The sequence below is a fragment of the Balaenoptera borealis genome (genome assembly GCF_965194805.1).
Source record: "Balaenoptera borealis genome assembly, chromosome: 20".
In the NCBI taxonomy this organism is placed as follows: Eukaryota; Metazoa; Chordata; class Mammalia; order Artiodactyla; family Balaenopteridae; genus Balaenoptera; species Balaenoptera borealis.
In genome coordinates, this window is record NC_138879.1 from 38,357,712 (window position 1) to 38,380,663 (window position 22,952).

Consider the following 22,952-nt stretch of genomic DNA (forward strand, 5'->3'; position numbering starts at 1 on the left):
GGAACTGGAGATACAAGTTAGTACAGACGTTCATATGACACAAGGGCAGACAAATTGAAATTTAGATTGTTTTAGAATACATAAAATGCAAGGTCAAAGTATTTATCCTATACATAGTATAGAAACACTAACTTTAAAAGAAAAGGATGAAAAGCAGGTGGTGACAGATGAATGGAACGAAGTTTCAGAGAAATTAAAGGGAAATGTCTCGAAGGTTCTGGTCCCTGTGGGATGGAGAGCTAAAAATGGAAACTGGAAATTCCCATTTCAACTTCCAGGATTAAGCAGTTTAATAGTTATCAGTCTGATGCTCCTAAAGTGGTTAGGCTTTATTTTGAAAAGCATACTTTAAGATCTAAATTCTCCTCAGAAATGAGCAAAATGTTTCTTCTCCCTCATCAAAAATAACTTCTTTACATTTTGAACCTAGATTTTTAAATAAAGGAGAGACTTAAAAAAAAAAAAAAGCATATCTCAGGCAAGGCTCAGTTCACTGGATCTATGTCACATTGATTTATAACAGTTATTTCTTAGGGGGAAAAAAGCACACACAGATGCAAACAATTACTCTATTTTTGTAGGCAACAAGTGAGGTGGGTGGTAACTGAGAAATTTTTTTAAAATCCTGTCACAACATTCTGCTTTTTCTTAAGAAACCCTCCTCACACAACAAACGTTTGCCACATCAGAGAATTTCCAGGGCCCGAAGCACCACTTTGATTCCAGACCGCTGCAGGCATTAGCAGGAGGTAATTAGGGTAAAAAGTTCAGCCACAGTTCCATGTCTAGAGTCCTGCCAGAAATAAATTTCCTCTCTGTTCACTGGTTTCTACTGTACCCTCCCTAAGAATCATATTGAAAACACATTTATCTTTGTGGAGTTTGTTCCTCTTCTAATTAACGTTATGGCGTTTACAGTGTTTAATAATTTAAAACGTCCCCCATCGCGGCAGTTTTGTCTTTAACAGTGGAGGGGTGCATTATCATTTTTCCTATACTGCTGCTTCATTTGACAAGTGACTCACAGAAGTATGCAGTACAGCTGTTTTCATCAAGCTCTCTGGTCATCAGAAACTTTACTTTTATTTCCTTGTTTGAAAAAGGTGCATGGATGAAACTGACAAACAGATGCATTCAGTATGTGTTTGCTGAAATTTTTCAGGGAAATGAAGACTAATAAGTAAACAGAGTTAGAATAAAATAGGAAATGTTACTTTAACACATACAAATTTATTATATTTCATTATTTCCACAGAGCTAAATACAAACTGTGTATTTAAATAAGTGGTAAAACCTAAATATACCACATGTTTAAGCACTTAAAAGTTTTTAAAAAAAACTCCAAAGGGACACTCAAAATACTGTCTCTTGTTCATTCCTCTCCACAAGCACATTTACCCACCCCATATCAGGAGGCTCTAATTAATATGCCAGTTACTGTATAATAACTGTTTTAACCTTCCTTGGATATTGTGTTTGAAAAACAAGATGTTAGTAAAATTACTTGAATGCCAAGAAAAAAAGACTCGTTATACCAAAAGTTACTGACAAAGAACAAAATCAGTTAACATTAAGATATAACACACTCAAAAGACTAAAAAACAAAAACAAAAACAAAAACAAAATCTTGCTTCTAGGATATTACATTGGTTGTGACAACCACCTTGAGGCCAGGAAATTTAGTTTTAAAATAACAATCTGTTTCTAAACATAAAACAATAATTCAAGTCATTTGTAATTTTTTTGAAGTTTTTCAGCAGAGTATAAGTCCAAAGGAGTTTTTGTGTATTGCACCTCTGTATCCTAAGGTATATTCAGCTTTACAAACTGAAATAAACAAGAAAATTGTGGCCCTCTGTAACATCCTGCACAGAATAAAAAACCAGGATCTTATCGCCTTAAAAAAAAAAAAAAAAAATCAACCAATCTCCTCTACCATTGCACTTTCCCACCAAGTAATTATTCAGGACTTCCTATTTGTCCTTTTTCCCCCCTCATGATCTGGATGGCTTCAAGAATTTCTGCCATCTTTGAGGGGAATTTTCCAACTAGACTTATACAACAATATCATGTTTTGTACCATTATAGTTGGATTTATATTTCTCAAACATTAAAAAAAAAGGAAGCTATTTAAAGGTATTCTATCACTGGAATTAAACTAGGAAGAGAGACTGGGATTGACATATATACACTTATATGTATAAAATGGATAACTAATAAGAACCTGCTGTATAGAAAAATAAACAAAATTAAATTAAAAAAAAAACTAGGAAAATAAATTTAAAAAAGAAATAATATTTAAATGACTACAAAAGGAGAAAAAGCAAACCTAAGATTTCAAATCCTAATTTTTTAAGGCAGCCTTATAGAACCCACGGTATCATCAACAAAGGAAATGATACACAGTTACTATATTGTTCCAATTATATGATAATTCCATATACTGACATTAAAGGTTCACAAAACAGTAAAATCCTGGTTTTCATTACATGTACATAACAGAATATCATATATAAGTCATACACCACCAAATCAAGCAATTTTCTACATAATACTGAAGCCAAAAGAAGACAAATGTTTTTCTTTACAGTGAGTACATATTATGTTTTGTTTAGGGAACACCTGTCTACCTTAAAGTCATGAGGGGGACCTCCCTGGTGGTCCAGTGGTTAAGAATGTGCCTTCCAATGCAGGCAATGTGGGTTTGATCCCTGGTCAGGGAACTAAGATCCCACATGTCACAGGGCAACTAAGCCCACAAACTGCAACTACTGAGCCTGCACGCCACAACTAGAGAGAAGCCTGCGTGCCGCAATGAAAGATCCCTGGCTCCACAACTAAGACTCAAAGCAGCCAAATAAATAAATAAACAAAATTTTTTAAGTCATGAGGATATTTTCTTCATCTTCAAAATATTTTGCTTCTTCTCTCACCTTTAGGTCTACAATACATCTTAAGTTGATTTTTGCATGATATGTGATAGGAAACAAGTTTCTTCATTTTCCATATGAATACCCAAATGACCCAGAACCACACATGAATTGCCTTTGTACTGCAGTGCCATTTTTACCATAAAAATATGTGAATCTGTTTCTGGACGCCCTACGTATTCCACTAATCTAATGGTCTCTCCTTATGCCAATGCAACTTTGACTATTGCTTTATAAATATCAAGTAGTGTAACCCTACCAATTTTGTTCTTCAAAACTGTCTTGGATATTCTTGGGCCTATGTATTGATAACCATATACATTTTGGAGTCAGCTTCATGACCTTGAGGTAAACAGGATATAAAAAGCGCTGATCAGGGACTTCCCTGGTGGTACAGTGGTTAAGAATCTGCCTGCCAATGCAGGGGACACGGGTACAGTCCCTGGTCCGGGAAGATCCCACATGCCATGGGATCTTCAACAAAGCCTGAGTGCCACAACTACTGAGTCTGTGCTCTAGAGCCCGTGTGCCCCAGCTACTGAGCCCACGTGCCACAACTACTGAAGCCCGTGCACCTAGAGCCCGTGCTCCGCAAGAAGAGAAGGCACCACAATGAGAAGCCCGAGCATCACAACGAAGAGTAGCCCCCGCTCGCCGCAGCTAGAGAAAGCCCGCGTGCAGCAACAGAGACCCAACGTAGCCATAAATAAATAAATAAATAAATATTAAAAAAAAAAAAAAGCACTAATCATAAAAGCATTGATAGGGGGCTCATGTTAAAACTACTCCAACAAATGAATAAGAAAAGGACATTTAAAACAAGAAAAATGGGCTTAAGACTTGTTCATGCACTTCAGAGGAAGTTGAAATAGATTAAAATATATATAAAAGTATTCAAATTCATTAGCTGTCAGTAAAATGAAAACAAAAACCACATGAGATACCAATGCATATTCACCAGAATGGCTAAAATGAAGGCTATCAATGCCAAATTTTCACACAAAGTACTGCAACTGGAAGCCTTATGAACTGCTGGTAGGAAGGCAACTGGTATAACCACTTTAGAGAACTGCTTGGTAATATCAAGCAAAGCATAACTTATGACCTTGCAATTCCACTACTAGGTACATATACCAAACAGAAATGCACACCAAAAAATGTACTCCTATGTATACAAATGTTCATATCAGCACTGTTCACTATAGTCCAAAACAGCAAATTATCCAAATGTCCATCAACACCACATAGCATTGCCTTGTCCAACATTCTCTAACCACCTTCCCTAGTATTTCTTACATCACCTGTTAACATACTATATATTTTACTTATTTGTTTCTCTCTCCCTGCTAGAAAGTCAGCTCAATCAATGCATAGATCTTTGTTTCCTTAGATCCGAGCGTCTCAACCTTGGCCCTATGGGCATTATAGGCTGGAAAATTCTTTGTTGTCAGGAGCTGATCTGCACATTATAGGATGTTTAGCATCATCCTTGACTCTGCCGTAACACTAGCACCTCCCAGTCCCCAGATGTGACATCCAAAAATGTCACCAGGCACTGCCAAGTGTCTCCTGGGGGTCAAAACCACCTGTCTCATCTCCCTCTCAGCTAAAAGCCACTGCCTTGGATTACTACTGAATTCCCACATTCTATGAGAGCAGCTGAAATATAGCAGGTACACATAAATAATACAGGTAGCTATAAACATTTCTTGAAAGAAGATAAAATTCTTTCTTACAACAAAAGGGGGAAAAACATTAAAATAAAGCATTTTTTGAGACAGTAGCACAGGTAACCTATAGCAAACATTTTAAAATCATACACACAGGTATGATTTACCCAGTAGCAAACAAGGATTCCTTACATCTCACAGAGGTGTATAGTAATTAATTTCCTATCAATTAATTAACATACTCCTTGACTATAACATATTTAAGTCTTAGTTAAAGCAAATTACCTTTCTCAATTCCCAATACTTCTGATTCAAGAAAATCATCAAGTAACACAACTAGTGAGATTTAGCAAGATTTTTACTCTGGCTAAATACCCTACAGCTACAGCACGAAAATATTTCCCCCAAAAAATTGTGGAATAATACTTGATTTGGAAACTGACGTGGTTCTTCGTAATGAATTCCCTAACTCTCATCATCAATTTTGTCTCTGGGATAGGCACAACATAACAGTGATCTCTTCTCGAGGCTTATTCACTGTGTACATGCCCTGTTGCACCAGCAGTAGAATAAGCATGCCTGTACGGAATTCCACAAAGTCAGAATCTATACAGATGTTCTTTCCCTTTTGGTTTTCCTTTAATTTGCAAATCTTGTAATCTAAGCCTGAAGCTGACTGAACCAACATTTAAACCAGTATAGCAGTATCAGCCAAAAGCTCAATCTGTTTTCTATTTATATGTCAAGACTGCATCCTTTTGGTGGCTGAAAAAAACTTGTTTTGAAATGATTACACAGAAAACTGCAACCCTTTTAGCTGTTTTCTGAACTAGAGGGAAAACGTTTCTTTTAAAGGGCCTTTAGTTTAAGATACAGAGCAGAAGAAAAAAACTTTGAATTCAAGACTCCCACCTTTTGTTTCTGTTTTTTAAATTAATTAATTAATTTATTTATTTACTGGCTGTGTTGGGTCTTTGTTGCTGCTCGCGGGCTTTCTCTACTTGCGGCAAGTGGGGAATACTCTCCGTTGCGGTGCACGGGCTTCTCATTGCGGTGGCTTCTCTTATTGTGGAGCACGGGCTCTAGGTGGGCGGGCTTCAGTAGTTGTGGCTCGCAGACTCTATAGAGCGCAGGCTCAGTAGTTGTGGCGCGCGGGCTTAGTTGCTCCGCGGCATGTGGGATCTTCCCGGACCAGGGCTCGAACCTGTGTCCCCTACATTGGCAGGCGGATTCTTAACCACTGCGCCACCAGGGAAGCCCCCACCTTTAGTTTTTAGCTATATAATATAAAGTCATATTAAACTACATGACAGCAAAGTATCTCCCCTCAAAAAAGATCTCAATGATACTCAAAGAGACTTATTACGTAGAAATGTGCTTCTTTTATGGAGCACTGGGAGGGGCAGCAGGGGTGCATTATAAAGGGGCATGAGAAAACTATTGTGGGTAGTGGACATGCTCATTATCTTGACTGGAACGATGGTCTCATGGGTGTGCACATACGTCAAAATTCATCATACTGTACACTTGAAATATGTGCCATTTGTCATGTTTCAATTATACCTCAATAAAGATATAAATAAATATAACATGGGCTTTCTTGGGGAATATAAACAAATTACCATTTTCCAATGAAAGTAAAGGGCTCCAATTCATCAGAGACACTATAAATACAGCACTGGGCTAGGGCATGAAGCCAGACAAACCTGTAGCGCAGATACTGGATAAACTGGGCATAATCACACTCTTCCAAGAGTCATACAGGCAACACTTCAATTTACCTATACATTTATAAATATATATTATATATATATATATAGTTCTTCATATATATATACACGAAAAGAAATTCCTAGTAAAGAGTGTTCCCTGGATACCCTTCATATCTTTCTGACCAAAGAATATGAGGTGCACCTAATATGGGCTTGACATTGTACTAAATATCTGAAAATATTGTCATATTTAATCCTCACAAGGACCTAGCACGAAGTTGTGTAAGAGCACCACATTACAGATAAGGAAACTGAGCCTGAGAATTGTTGAATAATAATTCACTCTAGTAATTCATATCTAGGTCTGTGTGACCCCTAAATCTCTGTTCTTTCCAGTGTTCTATACTTCTATCCATGGATTCAGGAGTGTCAATGAACATTACAGAGTACCCACCTTAGGCTAAATGCATACAGAAAGGAAATTAGAGAACCCAAAATGAAAACCAGATCCATTAAACATAAATATCACTATAGGTAGAGTTTCTTTTAGATTAACACAACAAAAGGTGCCACTGAAGGCCCACCATCATCCAGAATATCATAATGTCAAAATTTGTTTTTAATAAAGGCTTCTTTCTTCAACTATACATTACAGACTACTGTTCTCTGGCAATCTTTGCTTTGTCAGATTTTTAGAAGTTCCTGTAAAATTCCCTGGCTAATAGCAAAGGATTGATGAATCTATAGATCTGTACATGTAATAACAAACCATGATAGTGTTCCACACAGAGGTAATCAGAAAGAGTCCAAATGTATACCTCTAGCCCAAAGCAAGGTGAGAGCAACATAGTCCAAAAGAAAGACAAAATGAGCTTCACGTGTAATTTTTAATTTTCTAGTAGCCACGTTAAAAAGAAACAAGTGAAATTAATTTTAATATATTTAACTTAATATATCCACAATATCAGCATTCCATTGGCACCAACCACGTTTCAATTGTTTAATAGACAAATCTGCTTAAACAGTACATGAGGAGAATTTCTAGCCAGCTAATAACTTAGGTGTACAGATCCTAAGGAAAAGTGGTAACACATATAACACATCCCAAGAAAAGAGATATCATCATTCTCCCAAGTCACTGTAATGATGGGATTTCAATACTTACTTTCTGAATACAGGTTCAAAAATTGATGTGGATTAATTCTCTAAGAACCTCTATTAAAATCAGATAGAACCATACAACAAGAATTAGATGTACCTCTTGGAAAACACACCTCTTTGCAATGTGGCCACAGGAAACACATGCAGTAGTTAAATGGTGGGAGAGATGGTCCCATTTAAATAAAATCTGTGGCTAATTTCTGTTCTCAACAAGTTTTGAATCAGACAGTATAGGAAACAAACCTTTCACAAGTGCTTTTTTCTTCTTTGCTTACCAGCATTCTCTGACACAAAATCTTAAAAAGCTGAACAAGAAATTCTTAGATATGGTGGCAGCACATGATGGCCTATTTTAAGCTTTAAGTTCTTTCCATTTATAACTAATATTTTAAAATATGTGTATTAATGGAATATGTATTAAATGGGATAGTATACATAATAAAGTAGCACCAATATTCACCATTAAATAAAAATATGCCATAATATATTAATAAGAGGTAAAAACAAGCAAGGTGCAGATAAGAACAATGCAACTCAAGTATCTTTACAAATGTGTTTGTGCATGTATATAAGGCCACCTAACTCTGAATCTCCAAATGTCTTTGAAAAACACCACCTATCAACAAGGAAAGCAAATGAAATCACCCTGAAATCACACTATATCATAACTACGAGAGGGATGAGAGAGAAAAGCCAAGAACTTTAAATAACATTTATGGGGGGGTGGGGCGCCACGGGGGCCGCAGGGATCATGATTCAAAACTGGCAGAGCCTTCTCTGCTGGCTGGCAGCAAAGCGGAGATTACTTGGAAAACAAGGAGAGAATGCAATAGTCCTACTAGTGGTGGGGCATAGATAAAATCACCTAAGATTTACTCCCAGAAGCAAGTGGGTCTCACCCTGAGTAGGGAAATGCTACAAACAGGTCTAAGATCAGTTGGCTCAAAGCCTTGGCTACTAATGAATCAAAAGTAGGGGGATGAGGGTGTGTGCAGGACCAGAGATGTCAGAGGGAAAGCATCTGAGAGGAATCACATCAGACATGGGATGTATCCGTGGGAACTTAGCAGTGAAGAAAAAATAGAAGAAATGAGCTGAAAGTAAGGGTATTACAAGAAAACCACAGGAAGAACTGAAGCCATTGTGCCAAGGTGCCACTTATTAAAGAAACCCTGTACTTCCCTATATCTACAGAAAAAGACGCACTCCCACTAGGAAACCAGGTAAAAACCCAAATCCCTCCAACCACAACCCTTAACCTCTATAAAAATGATTATTAATACTGCCCCAGAAAAGTCATACTGAGTGTATCATGAAGGAAAAAAAAAGTAATAGCAACATTCACACAAAACTACCAGAAGAAAAACCAGAATTTCATCTTAATGAAAATATTCCCCCCAAGTCCCACAAAATAGAAAACTATAACCCAACTATGCAAGCCTCACTTAGTGACTTTAATTTGTTCCTGAAAGCTCTGCCACTGAATGAAAAGGCATTAAGTGGAAAATCATTTCCATTACTTTTAATGGGAAAAACTGGAATGAGTTCTATCTCAATCTGTATCTTTACAGAGAGATAAAAATATATTAATTGAATATGAAAGTGTGTTTACATGAGAAACATTAATTTGAAAATATAGATTTTCAAATCTATATTTAATTAAAATTTATATTTTAATTAAAAAATAATGAAAGTTTATCACACTAGTCAAAGTAGAAAGACTTTATTGTAAGTGGCTGTTGATAAAGAAGGGTGTCAGAGGGTCTTTTCTTTCTTTCTCTCTTTTTTAACATCTTTATTGGAGTATAATTGCTTTACAATGGTGTGTTAGTTTCTGCGGTATAACAAAGTGAATCAGCTATACGTGTACATATATCCCCATATCCCCTCCCTCTTGCGTCTCCCTCCCACCCTCCCTATCCCACCCCTCCAGGTGGTCACAAAGCACCAAGCTGATCTCCCTGTGTGATGCAGCTGTTTCCCACTAGCTATCTATTTTACATTTGGTAGTGTATATATGTCCATGCTACTCTCTCACTTCCCCCTCCCCGTGTCCTCAAGTCCATTCTCTAGTAGGTCTGTGTCTTTATTCCCATCTTCTTGCCCCTAGGTTCTTCATGACCTTTTTTTTTTCCTTCTTAGATTCCATATATATATGTGTTAGCATATGGTATTTGTTTTTCTCTTTCTGACTTACTTCACTCTGTATGACAGACTCTAGGTCCATCCACCTCACTACAAATAACTCAATTTCGTTTCGTTTTATGGCTGAGTAATATTCCATTGTGTATATGTGCCACATCTTCTTTATCCATTCATCTGTCGATGGGCACTTAGGTTGCTTCCATGTCCTGGCTACTGTAAATAGAGCTGCAATGAACATTGTGGTACATGACCCTTTTTGAATTATGGCTTTCTCAGCGTATATGCCCAGTAGTGGGATTGCTGGGTCGTATGGTAGTTCTATTTTTAGTTATTTAACGAACCTCCATACTGTTCTCCACGGTGAGAAGGTCTTTTCTTGAAAGGCAAAACTACTTTCAGGTGATCTACTTTCAGATGGATATGCAATATCAGAATCTGACACGTTTGACAGAAAGTATCTTTTCCTTGACACTACGACTCTCAAGTTTTTAACAGACAATCTGATCTAGCCATAAAAGAAGGATCTTTTAAAGGAGGCAAGAATATACAATGGAGAAAAGACAGCCTCTTCGATAAGTGGTGCTGGGAAAACTGGATAGCTACATGTAAATGAATGAAATTAGAAGACTCCCTAAACACCATACACAAAAATAAACTCAAAATGGATTAAAGACCTAAATGCAACGCCAGACACTATAAAACTCTTAGAGGAAAACATAGGCAGAACACCCTATGACATAAATCACATCAAGATCCTTTTCGACCCACCTCCTAGAGAAATGGAAATAAAAACAAAAATAAACAAATGGGACCTAATGAAACCTAGAAGCTTTTGCACAGCAAAGGAAACCACAAACAAGATGAAAAGACAACCCTCAGAATGAGAGAAAATATTTGCCAACGAAGCAACTGACAAAGGATTAATCTCCAAAATTTACTAGTAGCTTATGCAGCTCAATATCAAAAAAACAAACAGCCCAATCCAAAAATAGGCAGAAGACCTAAATAGACATTTCTCCAAAGAAGATAAACAGATTGCCAACAAACACATGAAAAGATGCTCAACATCACTAATCATTAGAGAAATGCAGATCAAAACTACAATAAGGTATCACCTCACACCTGTCAGAATGGCTATTATCAAATAATCTAGAAACAATAAATGCTGGAAAGGGTGTGGTGAAAAGGGAACCCTCCTGCACTGCTGGTGGGAATGTAAACTGATACAACCACTATGGAAAACAGTACGGAGGTTCCTTAAAAAACTAAAAGTAGAACTACCATATGACCCAGCAATCCCACTACTGGGCATATACCCTGAGAAAACCATAATTCAAAAAGAGTCATGCACCACAATGTCCCTTGCAGCACTATTTACAATAGAAGGACATGGAAGCAACCTAAGTGTCCATTGACAGATGAATGGATAAAGAAGATGTGGCACATATATACAATGGAATATTACTCAGCCATAAAAAGAAATGAAACTGAGTTATTTGTAGTGAGGTGGATGGACCTAGAGTCTGTCATGTCATACAGAGCATATAAGTCAGAAAGAGAAAAACAAATACCATATGCTAACACATATATATGGAATCTAAAAAAAAAAAAATGGTTCTGATGAACCTAGGGGCAGGACAGGAATAAAGACACAGATGTAGAGAATGGACTTGAGGACACGGGGATAGGGAAGGGTAAGCTGGGACGAAGTGAGAGAGTAGCATGGACATATATACACTATCAAATGTAAAACAGATAGCTAGTGGGATGCAGCTGCATAGCACAGGGAGATGAGCTCCGTGCTTCGCGACCACCTAGAGGGGTGGGATAGGGAGGGTGGGAGGGGGGGAGTCGCAAGAGGGAGGGGATATGGGGACATATGTATACGTATGGCTGATTCACTTTGTTTTACAACAGAAACTAACACACCACTGTAAAGCAATTATACTCCAATAAAGATGTTAAAAAAAAATTCTTTGTGGCTCCGTACACAAAATCTGTATATGCAAAAATAAATGGAGGGTTTCCCTGGTGGCGCAGTGGTTGAGAATCTGCCTGCTAATGCAGGGGACACGGGTTCGAGCCCTGGTCTGGGAAGATCCCACATGCCGCGGAGCAACTGGGCCCGTGAGCCACAACTACTGAGCCTGCGTGTCTGGAGCCTGTGCTCCGCAACAAGAGAGGCCACGATAGTGAGAGGCCCGCGCACCGCGATGACGAGTGGCCCCCGCTCGCCGCAACTAGAGAAAGCCCTAGCACAGAAACGAAGACCCAACATAGCAATCAATCAATCAATCAATCTTTGAAAAAAAAATAAAAATAAAAATAAATGGAGCACCTTGTCCACAAACAAAAGAAAAAAAAAAAAAAGAAGGACCTTTGAAAAAAAGTCCAAGGTGGAAGACTGACAGCTGCCTCATAGTTTGATAATGTTAATCCACCAGTGGTTTCATTCTCCATTTAATGTATTACATACATTTATTTTTAAGTTTCTCAAAAACCATGACTCCTTCTCATAACACAGTGCAATTTCCTAGAACATACAACCAGTTCAGTAGAGTGAGCTAACTCTAAAGAAAATATACTTTTTAAATTCTATGTCCATTTTCAGTCCTCTTTATAAGACCGTCTTTTGCTTAATTATTAAAGCTTTTTTCCTTTGCTTCCCCTGTACCTGCACCATCTCCTCAACAATTTTTCAACCTTTTGGGGACTCATAAAGCTCTTGCTCTCAAAACACACATTAAAAGTTGTAGCAGAAGGCTTCCCTGGTGGCGCAGTGGTTAAGAATCCGCCTGCCAATGCAGGGGACATGGGTTCAAGACCCGGTCCGGGAAGATCCCACATGCCACGGAGCAAGTAAGCCCATGCGCCACTACTACTGAGCCTGTGCTCTAGAGCCCGCGAGCCGCAACTACTGAGCCCATGTGCCACAACTACTGAAGCCCACACGCCTAGAGCCCATGCTCCACAACGAGAAGCCACAGCAATGAGAAGCCCACGCACTGCAACAAAGAGTAGCCCCCGCTCGCCGCAACCAGAGAAAGCCCGCATGCAGCAACGAAGACCCAAGGCAGCCAAAAATTTTTTTAAAAGTTGTAGCAGAGAAAAACTGATTGGGACAAAATAAAAACTAAAATCAAGAATTCTCTAAAAGGGACTTCCCTGGCAGTCCAGTGGTTAAGACTCCATGCTTCCACTGTGGGGGCATGGGTTCGATCCCAGGTTGGGGAACTAGGATCCTGAATGCCGCGCAGCGTGGTACGGCCAAAAATAAATAAATAAAATAAAAAAGAACGCTCCAAAACACATGGAAGTAGTGACCATAAACAACAGACTACAGTCATTAGGTGCTACTACATCATCCTTCTCACTAGGTATACAAAGGAAGAGATAATACGGTTCATGCATCTAATGCTGTATGCCAAACCACTAGAAATCATACTGGCTTAGGACAATAACCTATTTCTCATGAAAGAAGAGTTAACTGAATTGAGGTTGAGAATAACAAAAAATGGGGGACGTACAAATAGAAACCATAATGAGAATCCATTACATATTTATTAGAATGGTTAAAATTTTAAAGGCTGATAAAGTCAAGGGCTGGTGAGGAAGTAGAGGAATTAGAAACCTCCTACACTGATGGTAGGAATGTAAAATGGGACAACCACTTTGAAAAACATACATCTATCATGTGATTCAGTCATTCTACTTGTAGATGTTTGACCAAGAGAAAAGAAAGCATATGTCTATACAAAGACTTGAACATTAGGTTCAAAGCAGCATTACCTGTAAAAGCCAAAACCTAGAAACAACCAAAATACCCATCAGCAGGTGAATAGATAACCAAATTATGGTACACTCATGTAGTATGATACTACTCAGCAATAAAGGTGAATGAGCTAATGATAAATGCAACAACATGAATGAATCTCAAAATAAATATGCTTCGTAAGAGAAGCCAGACCAAAAAAAGTACATACTATATGATTCCACTTACATAAAACTCTAGAAAATGAAAATTAATCCACAGTGACCGAAACCAGATCAGTAGTTATTTGAAGAAAAGGAGTTGGGAGGGAAAAATTATAAGGGGACATGAGGAATCTTTGGGGGTGATAGTTATATTCATTATCTTGTTTGTGGCGATGGCTTCGTAGGTGTATACATATGCCAAACATATAAAATTGTACACTTTAAGGGGCTTCCCTGGTGGCGCAGTGGTTAAGAATCCACCTGCCAATGCAGGGGACACAGGTTCGAGCCCTAGTCTGGGAAGATCCCACGTGCCGCGGAGCAACTAAGCCCCTGCACCACAACTGCTGAGCCTGTGCTCTAGAGCCCATGAGCCACAACTACTGAGCCTGCATGCCACAACTACTGAAGCCTGCATGCCTAGATCCCGTGCTCCGCAGCGAGAGAAGCCACCGCAATGAGAAGCCCACGCACAGCAACAAAGCGTAGCCCCTGCTCGCCGCAACTAAAGAAAGCCTGCGCACAGCAACGAAGACCCAATGCAGCCAAAAATAAATAAATAAATAAATTTATTTTTAAAAAAAGAATATATAGTTTATTGCATGTCAATTACACCTCGTAAAGCTGTTAAAAGTGTATACACACACAAACACATCAGAGTCTGCTAAAATTTATGATTCTGAATGAGGAGTGACATCAGTAGTATTAATAAAGGAAGTGGTATTAATAAATTGACAGCACTTAGTCGTTCGTGTTACAATACAACATATAAAGTATATTTTGAACACAGAGTTCACTAGCTCAGTTGAATACAGAAAACCAGGAGGGACCAGGTTTGTCATGGCTCAGTTTGACCATGTGCTTAGGCAACAAGAAATGTTATAGCTTATTTCCACCTGGTCTTTGTCCATTTTGTTCTTACCGCTCTAACTTAACAGTCTCAACTCTTTCTTATACCCCCATTCCATCAAGGCTCCTTGACCTTCTTTTTAAGGTAAAATTCCATATTTACTAGTCATTTTTAAATTAACATTCCTTTTTAAATTTTAATCAGGACTACTGCTCTGATTACAACATTGTATAAACTTTCTCCGTATCTGTTTTCCCCATAACCTCAGTTTTAGGGTGAAATTTTGCAGAATATAAGCATGCTGCCCCTGTAAATACACTCTGCTTTCAAGGCACCCAGCTCCCTGCCTTGGGAGGCTGGCACATATCAAATGGATTGCATCCATGGGCTCCCTGAACCTTCAGAACCTCCAGCTTCTATCTGGGTTCAGCCTGAGAGAGCCATCTGGAGAAATGACAGTAAGGTGGGGACACCCCTGGCTGCTCCGCTGTCAGGTTATTGCAGATGGACCGAATCTCTCCACCAGAGGCCACAGCTCCTGTCAGGTAACCATCTTGATAGGGCTCTCATTGGAGGTTCTGCTAATGGCTCTCACCCCTTGCTTAGAAATGGTAAAGGGTCTCAGCTCCTATTCACTTTATTTAAACTCTCCTCAAATTACCCAATTTGAGTATATCTTCTATTTCTAGCTAGGACCCTAACAGTACAGGTTTTCAGGAATACAAATATCACGTAATAGCAAGAAACGCAGTTCTTCAAAAAATTAAACCAGGATTCCTTTGGTTTAGTCACCTACATATAACCATTTTGGTGGGCCATTTGAAATTTGTACCAATTTCAGGCTTACAAGGAAATATACAACAATGTCTATAAAAACAATCTTACAACACACCACTAAGTGATGTCCATAGTTTAGATACTATATTTTTAAATAAATACATAAAAAAACAACTTTTACCTGTTACAGTAATGTCATCTTATTTCCTTAAGGTTTTATTACATCCATAATCAGATCAACAGGGTGTGCTCTATCATGCTCTGAGGGCTCTGGTGGTTCTAAGACAATACTAAAGTCAAGAGGTCCATGAACAATCCATGATATTGGATACCCCAGTATCCTGATACATCTCATTAAAAACCTCTGTGCCAAGGTGGCAGCTTTCAGCATAAATGGTATATCAAAGATGTAAAAGCCCAGTCTTTGAAAGCAGTAAAGAGAGTCACAAGGCCATGCAGAGAGCTAGAAGAAAACGCAGAACACCCACAGAAATGTAAAAGACCAGTGAAATGAACAAGTGAAAGACTGGGTACTTGAAGGAAGGCCAAGGAATTGCTCAAAAAGCTCATGTGTTAGAGCACCAAAGACCGGAGGAAGGGCATAAATCTCTTTTTTGTATCTGCACAAGTAATGCCAGCCCAAACTGTGATTCCATCAGACCTCACAACACAACAGGATGAAAATCAGTTAAAACAAGGGCATCGTATGTAACAGCTCTGTGACATTTCATGACAAGAAGAAATGTCAGATACTTAGTATCCCAAGCAACCTCCCTTCTAGTTCTATTTAACATAACCCTTATTTATTTTAGACACAAGGTGAAATAAACTCTCTTCAGCAACACTTCAGGACAGTGAAACTGTGCTTAACCTCCACCTAAATAACTGCTGCTTTAGATCAGTGGCTACCAAACACCAGCCCTAAGAATGTCTATATGTGTATAACTGAGTCACTGTGCTGTACAGCAGAGAATGGCACAACATTGTACATAACTAGACTTCAAGAAAATAAATAAATAAATACAAATAAATACAAATAAATAAATAAATAAAACACCAGTCCCACAGAACTCTGTCAATCCAAAATGACCTTTTTTAGCAATTGGTAACAAACTGCAAAACTATTAATACTGTGAACTAACTGTATCATATTTAATGAACAGTCCTTAATTTTGAAATTAAGTCTTCATTCCTATGCAGCTATTAAAATTAATTAGCTTTTTTCAAGGTAAATTTAAGATGTCTTTGATTGCCAAAATTTTAATCTCTCTTATTATTAAAATTCAATCTTGGAAATATGGCCAGAGTGCTTATTTAATAAGAGATAAGGGATTCCTAACAAACTGAAATAAAGAAATTTTCTCACACTTTCATTTTATTTTATTTTAATATTTATTTATTTATTTGGCTGCGTCAGGTCGTAGCTGTGGCACGCGGGATCTTCATTGCCACGTGTGAGATCTTCGTTGCCATGTGTGGGATCTTCGTTGCGGCACGCAGGATCTTCTCCGTTGCAGTGTGCAGAATCTTTAGTTGAGGCATGCAAACTCTTAGTTGCGGTATGTGGGATCTAGTTCCCTGACCAGGGATTGAACCTGGGCCCCCTGCATTGGGAGCGTAGAGTCTTAGCCACTGGACCACCAGGCAAGTCCCTCTCACTCTTTTAATTGAAGCACAGTTGACTTTCAATATTAGTTTCAGGTGTACAACACAGTGGTTCAATACTTTTACAGATTATACACCATACAAAGTTATTATAAAATCTGGACTATATTCTGTGTTGTATATTACATCCCTGGATCTTATTTATTTTACAACTGGTAGTTTGTACCTCTTAATCCCCTTCACCTATTTCACCGCTTCTCCCGCCCTGCTCCCCTCTGGTAATCACTGGTTTGTTCTCTGTATCTGTTAAGTCTGTTTCTGAGGGAAATTTTCTCACTCTTACAAGAATTTCCCACCACCAAATGGATATATGATGTGAGTCTCTGGATAAGACTTCCTTTATCTGTAGCATATATCTTACATGATTTCAAGGTTCTTTCCACTGCCAGTATTCTATGATTCTCTCTATGTAAAGATCACATCTCACTCCAATAACATGTATAACGTGATGATATTATATTGGATTAAACATTCTTCAAGGTCTGCAGTCAGCTGTTGAATAACGTTACTCTCTTGCAATTATTCATAATACCCAACAAAATCCTAACCACAAAAAACTGCATTACTGGAACAGTTTAGCATGTAATACACAATGAGCTTTCATTTCCTAAGAAAGTGTATATTCCTTAGTATACTGTCCATACTTCTCCTCCCTCCCTCAAATTATTACACAAGGCACTGACTTAATCCCTGGATCAGTAGCACAATAAACATTATCTCCCACCAAGCACTGAAATGGCTTGTCTGGAATGATCATGGAACAGTGGATCTGTCTCTCTCTCTCCCCTTCTCCCTCTCCCTCTCTCTTTCTCTCTACATAGACACATACACACAAAGAAAGAAAGAAAACATCACTAGAATATAAAAATAAATGGGGCTTCCCTGGTGGCGCGGTGGTTTAGAATCTGCCTGCTAATGCAGGGGACACGGGTTCGAGCCCTGGTCTGGGAAGATCCCACATGCCGCGGAGCAACTGGGCCCGTGAGCCACAACTGCTGAGCCTGTGAGTCTGGAGCCTGTGCCCCGCAACGGGAGGGGCCGCAATAGTGAGAGGCCCGCGCACCGCGATGAAGAGTGGCCCCCACTTGCCACAACTAGAGAAAGCCCTCGCACGAAACGAAGACCCAACACAGCTAAAACAAACAAACAAATAGACTAGCTATTAATTAAAAAAAAAAAAAAAACACAAATGTCTGTCTGCCTTTATGTCCAAATTAAAAAAAAAAAAGTGGCATTTTAATGACTGTCATGAATGCAGTAAGAGCCAGTATTAAAAACTGTGGGCTAAGTGTAACGTGTGTATACCTAAAGGATAAAAAACGAGGAAGGACTGGGATTATTTCCATAGCAATTCCCCCCCCTTTCTTTGAAAAGTTATTATAAATTTAAATATAAATTTAATATAAATATGAAAATTTATACATCAAAAGGAAATTTTACTGAACTTTCTTAAGAAGAACTAAGTGGTATTCATCGTGAATATAAGCAACTGACAGTGTCCAAAGCACCTTGTGCTCAATAAAGCATTTGCCACGGAAATGAACGGCAACAGACATGTCTCTTATGTCTCCAAAGGGTGAAGGGGGTCGTAAAATTTTGTGCACCACAGGCTCTGAAGAAGATATCAACACCCAGGTTCAGGACATGTGGGTTCCTCAGATTAAGACATTTTCTCAACCATAAAAAAGTGTTACTAATATTCAAATAAAGGACTAGTATGACTGCATAGCAAGCTTACTAAAATTCATTTAGCAAAAAATAAATATTTTTGAGAGCCTGCTAGTTAGAAGGCACTGTGCTTAAAACCAAGGAGGACTTCCCTGGTGGCACAGTGGTTAAGAATTAGCCTGCCAATGCAGAGGACACAGGTTCTAGCCCAGAAGATCCCACATGCCGTGAAGCAACCACGCCCGTGTGCCGTAACTACTGAGCCTGTGCTCTAGAGCCCACGAGCCACAACTACTGAGCCTGCACACCACAACTGAAGCCCATGCGACCTAGAGCCGTGAGCCACAACTACTCAAGCCCGCACACCATAGGGCCCACGTGCGGCAACTACTGAAGCTTGCGCTCCTAGAGCCTGTGTTCCGCAACAAGAGAGGCCACTGCAATGAGAAGTCTGCGCACCACAACGAAGAGCAGCCCCCGCTCACCACAGCTAGAGAAAGCCCACGCAGCAACGAAGACCCAGTGCAGCCAAAAGAAAAAAGCAAACAAAACAAAAAAACAAAAAAAAAACAAGAAGGAAATATCTTTGCATTTATTTATCAATAACCATTCTTAAAACAACCCAGCAAATGATACAGACATATAGCAGTCTCTTTCCAGAATGATTCTCCTACTATGAAATAAATTAATTTAAGGAGCAGAAATGGGACAGGAGAAATGAGTGCCTACAATAGACTTTTCTGAAATAGGTAAATGCTATATTTTTTTTTATAAATTTATTTATTTATTTTTGGCTGCGTTGGGTCTTCGTTGCTGTGCACGGGCTTTCTTTAGTTGCGGCAAGCTGGGGCCACTCTTCGTTGCAGTGCATGGGCTTCAGTAGTTGTGGCACATGGGCCCAGCAGTTGTGGCTCGTGGGCTCTAGAGCACAGGCTCAGCAGTTGTGGCACATGGGCTTAGTTGCTCCACGGCATGTGGGATCTTCCCAGACCAGGGCTCGAACCCGTGTCCCCTGCCTTGGCAGGCGGATTCCCAACCACTACACTACCAAGGAAGCCCAGCAAATGCTATTTTTTGGGGGGGGGCGGGGGGTGCTCCATTGGGTCTTCGTTGCTGCCCATGGGCTTTCTCTAGTCATGGCGAGCGGGGGCTACTCTTCATTGCGGTGTGCGGGCTTCTCATTGCGGTGGCTTCTCTTGTTGTGGAGCAGGGGCTCTAGGCACGCAGGCTCAGCAGTTGTGGTTCACGGGCTCTAGACTGCAGGTTCAGCAGTTTCAGCACACGGGCCTAATTGTTCCGCAGCATGTGGGATCTTCCCAGACCAGGGCTCAAACCTGTGTCCCCTGCATTGGCAGGCGGATTCTTAACCACTGCGCCACCAGGGAAGTTCCGCAAATGCTATTTTAATCAGAACTATATTCATCGCCCCTGTGGTGATTAATGTGTCAACTTGGCTAGGCCACAATAACCAGATTTGGTCAAATATTATTCTAGATGTTTCTCTGAAAGTATTTTTTATATAAGACTACCATTTCAATCAGCAGTTTGAGTAAAGCAGATTATGCTTCATAATGTGAGTGGGACTCATCCAATCAGTTCAAAGTTCTAATAAAATTTTAAAACACTGACTTCCTTGGAGGAAGAGGGAATTCTGTCTTTGGATTGAAATTGTAACTCTTCCCTCAGTCTCCAGATTTTGGATCTGCAGCCCTCACAATCATGTGAGACAATTTCTTAAAATCAATCCCCCACTCCCTCCCTCCCCACACACATACATCCCACATCCCACTGGTTCTGATTCTCCGGAGAACCCTGACTAATATAACCTGCATACCATCATGGTCATCCCTCAATAAATGATCTCATCACCTACTATATGTTATCACCTTACCCTTCCTTTTGTGTCTTATTTTTTGATAAAGTGATACCTCAATAAATGAATCCTGTAAAAATAAAAACAATCTCCTTAATCATACAGTTAAGCAGGGTTGCTAAGGAATGGGAAATCTTTCAAAACCTGCAAACCAAACCCAGTAGGTAGCTGAGCACCTTCCGTAAACACATCTTTTTGTGGGGCTTCAACAGGACTGGGTGCGCCTGAATTACAGGGACCTAAACACCAGGAAGAGTGAAATCAACAAGGTTTTCTTTCACCACAGGTGTTTCCCGTCTTCTGCGTGGTTCCCATTCCCTTTCAGCTCGCTTGTCAACACACCCGTTCCCTGATACTTGTGCTGACTTGAATATGGTGTTGTGTTCTTCCAGAGAGTTTATTTCACCTTTTTTCTCTTCAACTCCAGAATTTCCATTTGGTTTTTCTACAATTTCTAATTTCTTATTGAGATTCTCTATTTGTTCAGTCACTGTTATCATACTTTCCTATCATTCCAGAAACGGTTCATTTAGTTCTTAGAACATACGTAGAATAACGGCTTTAAAAGCCCTGTCTACAAATTTTAACATTGGAAACAATCAGGAACACTTTCTATCGCCTACTTTTCTCAATATATCACACTTTCCTATTTCTTGGTATGTATCATAATTTTATGTTGAAAACTAGACATGTTATATAAAATAGTATAAGAATTCTGGAAATCTCTCTTCCTCCACAATGTGCAGTTACTAATGCCTCTGCTGAGTTTTGCTTTTCTTTAATTCTTGTTTTCATTTTAAAGCCTGCTTGCCTGGGGGTTGCCCCTGTGTCTAAGTAGCTTAGTGACTTAGCCAAACATTCGACAGAGAATTTGCTCAAATACCCTAAGTCAATAAAGGTTGTCATCCTTTCCAAAAGGATCTATGTGTGGGTAGAGGAACATGTTCAACAGGCAGACATTTTCAAGTCTTCCAGATTTTAGCTTTCCCTGGATGCTTTCACGGCTCCTCTGCACCTACATGAAGCCTCAGCTAACCATGACTTTAGGCTAAAAGAGCCATGGGCCTGCACAACTCTCATGACCCCAAGACCATAACTTCCAGGGACAATGCTGCTGGGCATGGTCATGACATTGCACACCCTGGAAAATCAACCAAGTTGGAAGGGGAAAGGGTGGAGTGTGATGGGAGCAGCTTCCGGGCATGAATGCGACAGATTCCCACTGTTATGGCTTAATATTTACCAGTTTCTCAAACATAAACACTTTCCACATTGTTGGAAGCCTTTGGTTGAGTTCTAGAGCACGGAAATGGTTGTTATTACTTGTTTTGCAGATGGACTTCATTCTAAGTCACAAACCTCCATCTTTCCTAAGTATATTTATACCAGTTTCTGTCCCCCTTCTATAGCTTTATAACCTACTTTGGAAGTCCTTAGTCTTCTACATGTACTGCCAAACTTTCTTATTCCTTTAGATCCAGCATATGCTGTGCCTTCCTCATGAGGCCATCTCCCATTAATCCATGCACACTGATCTCTACCTTCTTTGAATTCCTATTACACATCATTATATCACAATCATTTTCTGTGTGCTATGTTTTTGTTTTCAGCAGCATCCTTAAGTCTTTGGGACAAGGAATTAGGTTTTCATGCTTTGTATCCTCATCCCATACCCGGCAGAGTGATGAGTACAAAGTAAATTTTTGCCCACTTCAACCCAAAAATTTACACTGGAAGAAAACTGCCTTGTAATGCATGTAGTCAAACCATTTCCCCAGAAAGCAACGATTAAGATTCCAAGACCTAATCATGTAACACCACTAGCACATTCTTCCCTTCTGCACTGCAACCATGACCTAGAGTGTACACTATCAGCTGAAAGCACAAGGCAGGGACTACTGGTTGCCAAGCCTAATACTCATTTTGATCCTCTACCTTCCTAACAAACCCATAATCATATCCCTGCTTACCTTGTAGCTAGGAGTTCAAGTGGAGGAGAGGCACTAACTGAAAAGACAGTAGCCTTCTTGAGATCATTAGGGGAAGGGGTCATATTCTAAAAGATCTCAAAACTAGAAATGGAAAGAACCTAGGTCATTAATGACACATCACAGAAACACTTCACTAGCCCTGGACTGCCTACCCAGTAACTTTCAATTACATGGTTTGTAGAGGCCATTGCAATTTTACCAGCGGTTGAATTGGAATTACATAGTGAAAAGGTCACGACAAACCTGATAACTAAATCACTATAAGCCATTAAGAAGCATATATTCTCATTTACTATACAGAGAAAGTGGGGAAAACCTGACTTCCTGAGTAATAACTATTAATCATCTTTGTCCATAGTCCTCTCATGGTCACAAATGTAACCAGCACGGAATTAAGAGAATGCTTGCTTGGGTTTGAATCCACAGCTCCACTGTGTGAATTCAGCGCCTGAGTTTTTCTAAACTGCAAAATGGGACTAAGAACAGTATCTATTTCATAGTATTGCTGAAAGAAATGAAAGAGAAAATTCATGGA

The 22,952-nt window shown here is 39.3% G+C and overlaps 1 protein-coding gene across 16 annotated transcripts in view; it reads right to left on the bottom strand.

Annotated features, from left to right (window-relative positions):
- The window catches only part of BCAS3 (BCAS3 microtubule associated cell migration factor), a 569,341-nt gene that overhangs the window by 465,674 nt on the left and 80,715 nt on the right, over positions 1-22,952 (bottom strand). The gene's annotated exons all lie outside the window — the stretch shown is intronic.